Source organism: Nelumbo lutea, chromosome 2, assembly GCF_056320005.1.
Source record: "Nelumbo lutea isolate HS-2025 chromosome 2, American lotus-T2T, whole genome shotgun sequence".
Taxonomy (NCBI): domain Eukaryota; kingdom Viridiplantae; phylum Streptophyta; class Magnoliopsida; order Proteales; family Nelumbonaceae; genus Nelumbo; species Nelumbo lutea.
This window is the reverse complement of record NC_142685.1, coordinates 93224302-93237342: the sequence shown is the minus strand read 5'-3', so window position 1 is coordinate 93237342 and position 13041 is coordinate 93224302. Positions and strand designations below refer to the sequence as shown.

General features: G+C 37.5%; 1 pseudogene across 1 annotated transcript; it reads left to right on the top strand.

The window, feature by feature from the left end:
• Positions 1-1583: 1583 nt before the first annotated feature.
• LOC148871998 (putative magnesium transporter NIPA6) lies at positions 1584-12955 on the top strand (annotated as a pseudogene). Its single transcript, XR_016107548.1, has 9 exons — positions 1584-1752; positions 1844-1900; positions 2411-2501; positions 2629-2789; positions 2904-3031; positions 3333-3470; positions 12099-12191; positions 12430-12550; positions 12679-12955. The product of XR_016107548.1 is annotated as a putative magnesium transporter NIPA6 (transcript).
• The last annotated feature ends 86 nt before the right edge of the window (positions 12956-13041 follow it).

Here is a 13041-nt window from a genome sequence, read left to right as displayed (position 1 = left end):
GCATTTTGAAAAATATCATCCCTTTAATATTTTCCATCTGGATCATTGATGAAAGGGAGGTATTTGTTGAATTTTTCAAAAATAGGGAAAGCGAAACTATAGGAAAAGTTTTTGTATTTTAACCTAATGACAATAATAATAATAAACAAAAACTTCCCTGGAATTTTGTTACAATCACTAAAACCTGTAGTTTCATTTTAATAAAAACCTCCCCTCAACTTTTAAATAATTCAACGAAATGCTCCCTTCCGTTAGTAAGTAGACAGAAAATCTGTAAATTACAAAGTCGCCCTTGTCTAATCATCAGCCCGTCATTAAAAATCTTAGAATATTGGAATTGCCCATACTCGAGCAACAACAGTAATCATAATTTACCTACACCTGTATCGTCTTGCCACTTTTGAGATTAAGGTCTTCGTTTGTTGAGATATCGGTATAATAAGCGACGGTAACAGATGCATTCAACTTCAAGTCATTGATGTTGATCCTGACATGATTGTCGTTGATGTCAAACTCGAAGTCTTGAACTGTCGCAAATTCCATAGTGAAAACATGGTTGGAGAACTGTGTCATTGAACTTTTTCGTTGGATTTGAATTCCAATCCTTTGGTCTCATTCGTTGGATTTGGTTCTGAGGTGCTGACTCGGAAGTTCCCCTTTGAGCGTTGTTACTAGAGTGAGGACAATTCTGGTATTTTAAATGATGCCCCAACGATTAATTAAGGGCAATTTCGTAAATTTATGGACTTTCTGTTTCTGTCTGTCTCAATAACTAGGGGTGTAAATGGATCGAATTCAAAACGGATCAGAAAATATTAGAATTCGAATCCGATTAGAAAATCCGGTATCTAAATTCGATTTGATAGTCATTGGATATTGAAAATTCATATCCAATTAAATATTCGAATATCCGATTCAATTCGAATTTGATTTATTAATTATTTTAGATAATTAATAAACATATAAAGTAAATATTATATTGATATAAAGTATATAAATATATAAATTATTTATATAACTTAATTATTATATATAAATTATATAAAAATATTTTATATATCATTTAAGAATTAAATAATCGATCGAATTCAAATATTTATCAAATTGGATCTAATCATATTCGAATTTGAATCCAAATAACTATTCGGTAAGAATAGAAAATCTGAATTCAACTGATTAAATATTCGAATTATCCAATTCGATTCGATTATGTCAAATATCGAATTCAAAATTGGATTTTCGAATACCGTTTACACTCCTATAAATATAAATAATGGAAGGGAGGATTTTGCCGAATTCTATATGAGATCCTGACCATTCAATTGGAGTATCTTACTGTTATTCATTCATAAGCACCTTTGAATTGTATATGATAGAATGGTGGGCCATAAGTAGAAGAGATCTGACGATGAGAATTACGAGAGCTGATTGGTGGGGTCTCTAGATACGTGTCTTGTTTGTGGGGACTAAAACTTAAACACGAGTACACGACTAAACTCATTTTGCAGAGCGGAACAGAAAACTATCGTGTTGTTGAATGGAGGACGCCAACGATCTGAAGCTTCGCTTGCTGAAAATTCGATGAGGAGGAGGATAAGAAGAAGAGGGAGAGAAGATCTGAGATGGATTTCTCCGAAGATAATCTGAAAGGGTTTGTCTTGGCTCTTCTCTCAAGTGGGTTTATAGGGGCAAGCTTTATAATCAAGAAGAAAGGTCTGAAACGTGCTGCAGCTTCTTCTGGAGTTCGAGCAGGTAGGTTTGATTCTTTGATGAATTATTGGTTTTTGTTTGATGGATTTCTGTTGATTCTTTTTTGATTTCCCTTTTTCTTTTACTGGTGTAGGAGTTGGTGGCTATTCTTATCTTTTGGAGCCTCAGTGGTGGGCAGGCATGACCACAAGTAATTTCTCTTCTATTATACATAAAAGTTGTCTCCTGCTTCATTTTTTCTATAAATTTTCTTTCTTTGTTCTGATGCATAAGTTATGGTGTTCAATTGTCTCTTTATTCTTCTTATATATGTGTGGGCTTTTTTTAATTTGCTGTTTGGTTGAGTATGTGCCGGGGTTATTTCAGAATTATGAATGTTCATTCTTGTTATGAGATTTCTTTCCTTTCTATTCAATTTCTTCATTTGCTTACGTGTTATTGGAAATTTTACTCTAATTTTCTTCTGGCAAGCCTGACATAAAAGAGAGATAACTTGTTTTAGGTGTTAATCCAATGGATCTCTGGTAATACTTTTAGTGATTGTAAAAGTTCTTTAGGTTTGAATTTGCAGGTCATTCGTTTATTGTTTTCCTTTGGAAAATTCAGAGGCCAAAATGTTGTTCACTATGATCTTTGGTCCTCCGCACTATTTGTCTGCAATATCTTATTGGTGTCTGTTGTCTTATGCTTTCTGGTTTGGTGATTGTGGGAGAGGTAACAAATTTTGTGGCATACGCATTTGCTCCAGCTGTTCTGGTTACCCCTCTTGGTGCCTTAAGTATCATTGTCAGGTAATTACTCTCCATGTTTTCTTCTCTTTATTTCAAGGTTTGCTCAGTATTTTCCATGTAAAAGGAAATTCATTGATTGTGTGATTATTAACTTTTTTTTTTTTGTGTTTTTGATGGCATGCGGTAGTGCTGTGTTGGCTCATTTTTTCTTAAAGGAGAGGTTGCACAAACTTGGGATCTTGGGCTGTGTGATGTGCATTTCTGGTTCAGTTGTAATTGTTGTCCATGCACCGCAGGAGCGTCCCATCACTTCCGTTCAGGAAATCTGGAGTATGGCAACTCAAACAGGTATAAGGTTTCTCTCATTCTTTTTAAAGTTTATTGTACTCAATTTGGACACTCTGTTCTGTTGATGGCTAACATACATCATAGTATTTATATTTCTTCTGTTTTATGTTTCAGCATTTTTGTTTTATGTGGTGTCAGTGATCATTCTGGTTTTCATTCTGGCTTTCCATTTTGCACCACAATGTGGGAATACAAATGTACTGGTTTACACAGGCATTTGTTCTTTGATGGGCTCCCTCTTGGTAATCTAATTAAGTTGCTTTTGGTTTTCTAGTTTGAATTTCCTGATCTGGCACTGCAATGTACTTGGTGACAACTTATAAACTTGTTAGAGGTCCAGATGGAACAACTTAACCAAGTGCAGTTCTGGACTAGAATTGATGCCTTATATGAATTGGTCAGACATGCTTAACTATGAAGTACTCCTTTAGCTGCTCATATGGATATTCTTGATCACTTTATCTACTTACAAGGTTATGATGGAAAAATTATAATAAAATCCCATATAAAATGTACCATTTATCATCTAAATTTACTCTGCAGGTGATGAGTGTCAAAGCCATTGGAACTTCCTTGAAATTAACCTTTGAGGGTAACAACCGGTTGATCTACCCAGAGACATGGTTCTTCTTGTTGGTAGTGGTTACCTGTGTCATCACACAAATGAATTATCTCAACAAGGTTAGTGATGGATTACTCTTTTTTTTTTGATGAATAATGAATGACTTTATTAGAAGATTAGAATTAAAAGAGATACACAGAGAAGGTTCCCAAAAAGAGGCGTGAGATGCAGCCTCAGATCAAAACAAAGAATTACAGCTTAGCCCAAAACATTTGATTCCTATGCACCCATTGTTTAGCTAGTGAGTCTGCTAACCCATTTGCAGATCTTCTTTCCCATTGGAAATGGACTGACATATTTGTAGTTAGCCATCTGAATCTTAGTAAAACCCCCTTATAGGACCAGGCAGCTGTTTCTGACTCTTTTAACCACTGGATCACCAGCTTGGAATCACCCTGTTCACAATTCAGTTCTTTGGCAAATTCAACTCCTTGTAACAGTTATTCGTCATTACTGTAATGCTTAAAACATTTTGCCCTTTTCTATTGTAACATTTTAGAGTCAAATTCTATATAGGGCTAAAAGTACACATGTAGAAAATAATAGGATGATGTGTATGATTGTTTGTGATATAATAACTGAAGAAGGACAAGTTTGATAATTTCCCAACCTTGTAGAAACTTGGATTTTCTGATGTCTATTATACTCTTTGAAGCCTTATTTATGCAATTGATTGATCAGTAGCTGCCTGCATTTTTATCTTGAATTCTTGATATATTTTTGTTTTAATTTTAATTTTAGTTTTGGATTTTTTTTTTATTTTAATAGAGAAAAAACAAAATTGGTTTGCCAAAGTACGAGGAATTTTATACTTCATGCCAATATACTAGGGTACAATGGGTCTTAACAGCAGCAAAATCAACTTGGTTATTTGGCATAATTTCTCTGATTTACCAGTGGTCCTTGAGTAGGCTTTCTGAGTTCTGCATTTGGAAAATATGCCACTATTGTAGCAATTTCACCTGACAGTTCTTTTTAGATGCAGTTCCCTCTATCACCCTACTGATGGATAAGGAACTGTCTGATATATTTTTTCCTCCTTTTGTCATTCATGAGCCAAAAGAAATGTTAATGTAGTGTCTATTCTAGTCAATAGAGGAGCAGGGTCAAGTATAGTTGAAACATTTTATAGTAAATAGAGGAGCCATGTCTATTCTAGAGGGTCAATTATATTTGAAACTTTTCAGTTTTTTTTGGATACTTTAATTGTAGTTGAAACTTTAAAATAGATGAACAAAAGGATGAAGAGGTAAAAGACCAAAAGAAAATATATCGGGTCTGTAGAATGATAGATTCAACTTCAACTTCTAATTTACCCATTTATTTTCTTATTGAGTTGCTTAATGCACATTAAAAGATAGGGGATGTTTTATCCTAATCCTTAAACACCCCCTATTGAATGATTTTGTTGTTACAATTGACAGAATGGGAGAAATATCAAGATTTTGGATGTTTGAATCTAATGCTAAAAATGCCGTACTTGTGGGTAAATCATTGAACAGAGAATGTGGCTAACGGGATTAATTTATGGAGGGATATTTATTGACTTGTCTTCCGAGATAAAAAATAGGTGATATACATGCAAGACACTCTCACTTTCCTTTGATTTGAAGGTGGATCTTTTAGGCTATGTTTGGTTTGAAAGGAAAGAAGGGAAGGGAAAAGAAAGGAAGGGAAAGCTTTTCTATTCCTCTTCCTTTCTTTTCCCTTCCCTTGCTTTCTTTTCTCTTCCCTTCTTTTCTTTCAAACCAAACACAGCCTTAGTGAACATTTATATACATTAAAAGTAAGCATGGTGAATAGTTTGTACAAAATTATTGCTAAGGTGTAACCTCTCAGGATTAAGCATGTCCTTCCTACCATCATTTTCTCCAACCAAGGGGCTTTTGTGCAAGGGAGGCAAATTGTGGATCAAATTTTGATAGCCAATGAATGTGTGGAGGATGTGAGTAGATCTGGGAGGAAAGGAGTGGTGTGTAAGCTTGACTTAGAAAAGGCCTATGATATGGTGGAATGGTCCTTCTTAAAGGATGTGATGGAATGCTTTGGGTTTGGAGGTAGATGGTGCAAATGAATGATGGGGTGTTTGAGGACTTGCTAATATTCTATTATGGTGAATGGGACAGTAGTGGCTTTCTTTCCTGCCTTAAGGGGTATTAGACAAGGAAACCCTCTCTCTCATTTCCTTTTCACTATAGTTGCAGATGTGTTGGGAGATTGGTTTCAAAAGCAAAGTCTAGGAATTTAATAAGAGGATGGAGAATTGGAAGGGAAGGGGTACCAATTACTCACCTGTAATTTGCTGATAATACAATTCTCTTTTGTGATGGAGGAGAGTTAGGCTGGATCAGAAATCTCAAAACCGTGGTGCAACTTTCTGAGAAAATGTCAAACTTAAAAGGTGAACTTTGAAAAAAGTTGCATAGCAGGAGTTAATATGCAAGAGAGGGAAATGGATGAGTGTGTGGAGACTTTGGGGTGTGTGGTCGTTAGTTGGCTTCTAAAATACCTAGGTCTCTCGTTAGGTGACAACCAAGGGAAAGTGAGCTTTTGGTCCCTGGTGGTTGAGAGATTTGAAAAGAGACTTCTTGGAAATGTATTTACCTATCTATGGGAGGCAGGGTTACCTTAATTAGGCCCACTCTAGCTAATTTACCTGTTTACTTTTTGTCGGTATTCAAAATTCCAGTGGGATAGCTAGGAAGTTGGAGAGCTTAATGAGAAACTTTCTTTAGGAACAAGGAGAGGATAAGAATGATCATAGAGTGGTGTGTAAGAGCAAGAAGCTAGGGGGATTGGGAATTGGGAATGTACGGAAATGAAATACTGCTCTTTTAGGTAAGTAGCTTTGGAGATTTCCTGATGAGAAAGAAAAATTCTGGGCCAAGGTAGTGGTGAGCATTCATGGGATAGCAGCAAATGGCTAGGACACTGGAATTAGAGCAAGGACTACAAGAGCATCCCCGTGGAAAGCTATCCAAGCCATCCTTTATTCTTTCCTCGGATCAGGTATGATTTGCACTCTGGGAACTGTATTAAATTTTGGGAACAAGTATGGGTGGGGAATTCTCCTTTGAAGGACCAATTTCCCTCTTTGTTTGCCTTGTCTTGTTTCAAAAGTGAGCCTATTTCTACTTTCCTGGTCCCCTCCAATTCTGGCTCTGGGTTTGGTTGGGATTTGGGATTGAGAAGGGCTATTAGGGATACTGAGGTAGATAGTTAAAAGTACACTACGGAACAAAATACAAGGTTACTCAAAATGGTTTGCTAGTTAAATGACTAAACTATTTCTATTAGAACAACACTGCAAGACATTATACAACATTTACACTCTGGTGCTTTCCCTCAGTCCTGTGCAGTTGTCAATTGTCAATATCTTGTAAACCAACCACTTGGTTTGCTCGTTCACAGTGCCTTGAAGATTGTGAATTCCTTTTCAACTTAATCCTTTGGGTGATTGATTACCAGAAAATCTTATCCTCTGAGTTCTTTAGGAAAAAAACTTGATTTTCTATCTATGCAATAAAGTCTTAGGCTAAATCAACTTTCTTTATTCTTTTGATTAGTAACAATATCAAAGATTTTGAGAGGGTTATACTGGGTGGCTACATCTTCTTCCCACAAATCTAGACATTGTTGGTAGTGGAACCCAATGGAGCAGCAACCATGTGATGCTCAACTTTGATGGGTGCAGCTTTGTCAACCCAGTAGGATCAAGCATAGGAGGAGCCATTAGAGACAGTTGGGGCTCAATTATGGTAGTCTACTTGGGACCCACAATGGCTGAGGTGATGGTAGTACTACAAGGACTATAGATAGCAAAATCTTTTAACATTCAAAAATATTTTGATGGAAGGTGACTAAAAGTGGTAGTGAACTGGCTAAAGAGCAAATTAGGAATGTGGTACTACAGGAACATTATTAAAGAAATTCATGTAGTTGCAAGGGTGGAAGAAAAGTTTTTTATGGATCCATACATTAGAAAATGGGCTGGATGGCTGTATAGTCAAACAGGTGGTGGACATACATAAATTATTTTGGGGAAATGTAATATTTCATGGATATGGATGAGGTAGCTACAAACTTGCCTCTTTAGTGTTGCAGACACACTTGTACATACAGGCCAGCCTCTTTAAGTGTTGCAGACATACTTGCACATATTTGATTCTTTTAGGACTCAATGAATAAATTTACCAGTTACTCATAAAAAAAATCAATATCAAAGATTTTTATTATAGATCACATATAAAATTGTAGAAGCACTTCTCAAGATAATGGAGAAGAAAGAGGCCGACAACCAAGAGGCTAACAATCTCACATAAATCAGTGAACAACCTATCTCAGAATGTTGATTTGCCAAAATAAAGAATGCCTTCTTACACTTCTAGCTAGATTATCCACAAGGCAGTTGGGTCAGTGTAAGAACAAGCAATAATTCTGAATCTAGACCCATGAATGGGAGTAACCAACCGAAACTAAAGGCTTAAAAAAGAAGAGGTCCACATCAGCTCTCAGATACAACAAATAACCAAGTTGCATAACTGAATGTAACAAGACAATGAGATATAACTACCAAGAATGTAATGGATTTCCTCTGCATAAATACAAACAGAACAAGAAGAAGAGATAGGCAGAATTACTCAGACACCTTTCGACCTTTTTTCTAACTCTCTCTCTCTCCCCCCTTCTTCCTCCGTCTTCTCTTTCTCTTTCAGGAGGTGCTTCCTCATCAGAACCCTGAGTTAGGCAGTCCCTAACAATTTTGGTATCAGAGCTCCTGATGCCTAACACATGATCAACATCAATGGGAGCAAGAACTGACCAAGTTGATGTAGATCAACATCGCATATCGACGACATACGAAAAATGAAGGATATGTTGTCTGCACTCATGAAAAGCTCAAACAGATTGGGGTCGATGGGAATAGAGGGATTGATCTAGCTGCAGGGGAAATCCAAGGAAGCAATCGATGAAGCAACCCTTGGATTTACAGGGCGGAGACCTAGTTCTGTGCATTTATAGGGCCGAGAAGTTCTTTAAGTTGAACGAAATCCTTGGCCAAGATTGTGTAGCTCTAGTGGCAATTCATCTAGAGAGTGAAGCAATTCTTTGGCATCAATGGTTCCGGTGAAGGCACCCCATATTGTCATGGATGGATTTCACAGATGCGTTGTGCATTCGATTCGGAGAGTTTGGTTGTGAAGATTTCGACGAGAGTCTTGCAATATTGAGGCAAATTGGGAGCATCTGCGACCACCAGACGGAGTTCTAGCGCTTAGCCATCCAAGTACATGATTGGCCAGAGTGTTTGCTAGTTGGAACTTTTGTCGAAGGACTCAAGGAAGACATCTGATTAGAAGTGAAGGTGCTACAGCCATCCATAGTCATGGATGTTGTCACCCTGGCAAGAATTCAAGAGGAAAAAATGAATCGTGTAAAGAGGATCGATTGACCTTGGGTATAACCGCAAAGACTAGCCAGCCTCCCAAGATCCGACGGCCCATGAACTGATGGAACTGGCCTAGGAAAAGAGGGTTGCATTCTAGGTAAGCCCACAAATGTAATACCCATCCCAACTATCCCTTCCAAGAAATTATCATGGGCTGAATTGAAAGCTCGTAGAGAGAAGGGTCACTTCTATAACCGTGAAGAGCAGTTCGGGCCAGGTCATGCAAAACTTTGCAAATCTATACCCTTCAAGATGACAATGAAGATGGAATCAAGAGTGGTATACATCAGAATGGATTAATAGACCAAAATTGGGTCGAGGATCAGTGCGAAGCACCAAAGATATCCCTTCAGACCCCTACTGGGCTTGACTCTCCACAGCTTGTGAGAGTTTTGGGAATGGTAAAAGGGCGCCACATGTCAATCTTGATATATAGTCACCTTGAATTTCATAACATGAGTATTGGCCAAACAACTGGGATTACCAATCCAACCCACGCCAGCATTCAAGGTTCACATGTCAAATGGGACATCTCTTCTCTGCGATGGCATTTGTACATGCATCGAGTTGATAATCTAGGGCCAGCAATTCATAGTTGATCTGTATCCACTAGAGCTTAGTGGAGTAGACATTGTTCTTGGAATTCAATGGTTGAGGCAGTTAGAGTCAAAATTCGCCTACAAGGTTTACCAACAAAAGGCGCAAGCCCAATTGGCCAAACAACTGGGATTACCAATCCAACCCACGCCAGCATTCAAGGTTCACATGTCAAATGGGACATCTCTTCTCTGCGATGGCATTTGTACATGCATCGAGTTGATAATCTAGGGCCAGCAATTCATGGTTGATCTGTATCCACTAGAGCTTAGTGGAGTAGACATTGTTCTTGGAATTCAATGGTTGAGGCAGTTAGAGTCAAGATTCGCCTACAAGGTTTACCAACAAAAGGCGCAAGCCCAATTAGTCTAGCTTCTCTCTTGAAACAAGCTCAAGATCCAAACCAACCCGTTATTTGGGAGCTTAATCATACAATCCCAATATTAACAAAGGGCTAGGTTACAACAGCACAAGAAGAGTTTTGGCAGCAATATGCAACAGTGTTCCAAGAACCCACAGAATTATCGCCTTCTCGGGAATATAATCATCGCATTCCACTGTTGCCAGAAGCTGCCCCCACGAATGTAAGACCCTATTGCTGTTCTCATTTTCAAAAGAAAGAAATTGAGAAACAAGTTAAAGAACTGTTAGATAAAAAATTCATTCAGCCAAGCCATAGCCCATTCTCCTCCCTGGTCCTCCTTGTCAAAAAGACGGATGGGGCATGGCAATTTTGCATTGATTATAGGGCACTTAATAATATCATGGTCAAAGACTGGTTCCCAAGCCCAGTAATTGACAAACTTCTTGATGAGATCAAAGAAGCACAGATTTTTTCTAAGCTGGGTTTACGGGCTGGTTATCATCAAATTAGAGTACATACAAACATGCCCAAGATGGCATTCCACACCCATGATGGTCACTACGAGTTTTGGGTCATGTCATTTGGGTTTACAATTGCCCCAACAACCTTTTAAACCTTCACGAACGATCTATTCCATCCTTATTTGCACCGGTTCATACTTGTTTTTCTTGATGATATCCTAGTTTACAGCCCAACATGGTCCCTGTGAAGATATATCTTGATGTACATTATTAGAATAGTCCTTGTTGTACAGTATCGTACTTGTTATTATTTTATTTGTTTTTATCTTTCAGCCCTATAAGGGCATTCTTGTAACTGTACATACCTTCTCTCTTTAATATAAAAGAGACTCTTTGGAGTGGGGGTCGACTATTCTTGACACCCCTAGATCTGCTTTCTTCTTGCTCTGAATTCAGTTCACATGGTATCAGAGCAGGTTGCTCTTTGATCTTCCTTCTCTCTGATCCATCTTGTTTTTGTGATCTATTGAGAACCTACATCTCTGCCGAGTGGTCCTGGACTGTTGTGATTTCTCCAGGAACTCCTCTTCTGTTTTCTACGCATCCAGAGAGAGATTTTATTGGATCTCTCTCGTTTGACCTTCGTTTGCAGCAAGAATTGAAAGGAGTTGTCACCTAGCCCTTCTCAATATATTCTGAAATTTTTACGGAGATCCGTGAAGTTTTGAGAGAGATCTGGACTCTTCTTGGCGGCTGCACCCAGACTTTCCTTTTCTGGACTATGTGTTCAACTTTTCTTTGTTTTGTATCTTGAACAATCTCCGGTGAAAGAAAGGGGTTTCTATCTCAGTTTTTTGACTCTCTTGGATTGATTGCAAAATAATGGGCTAAGTGGTAATTAAACAGAAAATTTGACCAGTTTTCCATTGAAAGAGCTAAGCTCAATGATCTTTTCTTTGGAGCTGCCAAAATTTTTTCTATGGAGGCCAAAACCTAATTAAATGGATGGGACGGGAGAATAAACATGGATGGGGCTTTGGGGGCCTAATCATTGGGTGGGCGTGGGGGGAATGGGAAATTTACATGGAGAGGGGTAGTATAAGTGGTGATTAGGGTTCCCCCGGGTTGCCTTGGCTCTGCCCATGGTCATTGGGGTTGCTTTACCCCTTGCTTATGTTTGAGCCTTTTCCCTTCAGTATACAAAAAAAAAAGGGATAGATTTGATTTAGCTTGACCTAAGTAGGGATGTCATAAAATACTTTAAATATACTTGACAAAGCCCGTGCGTCTCATGGGTCTTCACTAGTGTATATATATATATATATTGAATGATATCTACAAAGAATAAAAAGTCTCTCTTTCTCTATTCTCGACACTCATCACCCCCTCTCTCTTTTCCAGACTCATTAAAAAAAATCACCTTACTCAAATATGATACGTTTGTTTGAAAATGATTTGGCTTTTAGAAAATAAAAAATTCAAAGAAAAAGGAGAACAAAGCAAGGATTGCTTTGTTTTAGTGTATATATATATACACACACACAGCCTTGGTCTCTCTACTTTATGATTATATGGTAATTAACCCACAGTTATAAAAAGAGAAGTATAGAATGTCACTGTTAAATTGGTAGCAGAGAGCGCTATGTGCTTTTGGGAAAAGGTTATCATATAATAAAACTTTAAGGGTGCATTTTTTTTACACATTCAAATTCTTTAGTTGATACAAAAAATTCTTTATAGAATTTTTTTTGATAAATAATTCTTTATAGAATTTTAGAAACTTATTCTTATTGATTGTCTTTCTGCAATGTTTCAGGCTCTTGATACCTTCAACACGGCAATTGTTTCTCCCATATATTATGTCATGTTCACAACTCTTACAATTCTTGCAAGTGTCATAATGTTTAAGGTATTGCCAATTCACAGATGGTATATATGCTGGACCTGCCATTTTTAGTCATTTCATAAGCATCTTGTTTAGATCTGGCACTGTTAGGTTGGTTCATTCATCAAGCAATATGGTATATAAAACAAGCTGAGTCAGGTCAAACATCTGGAATTAAATCTATCATAAAAAATTGAGAAGGATCTGCTGGAAAGTAAAAAAATCTTTTAAAATTTGCACTATTTCTGGTGGAATATTTCAGGATTGGGATGGCCAAAGTGGGGGGAGCATTATATCAGAAATATGCGGCTTTGTTGTTGTGCTTTCTGGGACCATTTTATTACATGTGACAAAGGACTTTGATAGACGTTCCTCCTTTAGAGGTGCAAGATAAATTTCTTTTTCACCCTATATGACCTGTTTTTGTTCCCACCTACTCCCATCTTGCTATCATTTTACTGAATTTTGAAAGTTTCTAGGATCTTATATGTAAATGTTTTTATTCGTACAGGTAATTATTCACCATTGTCTCAATCATTATCGGCCCGACTCTGCAGTGGAAATGCGGAGTATTGAAGTGTGATGAGGAAAATGTGAAAACTTGAGACTAAATCTACTTACGGAGACAAGAACTGTACTAGTAGCTAGATACATTCCAAGAAATGATTCACCTTGAAATCACTGGATAGAATGTGAAACCTTGGTGGAAATTTTGCATATTTGAGGAAAGGATATACAGTTCCAATAGTTCCACAGTATTAGTTCAGGTCAAGATGGATTCCAGAAGGATACCAAGTCTCTAGGGAATGGAAATTCACAGAATTTATTTCAGCAGTTTCCATCACAAGCAGTGTTTTTTCTATGAAGATGGCTG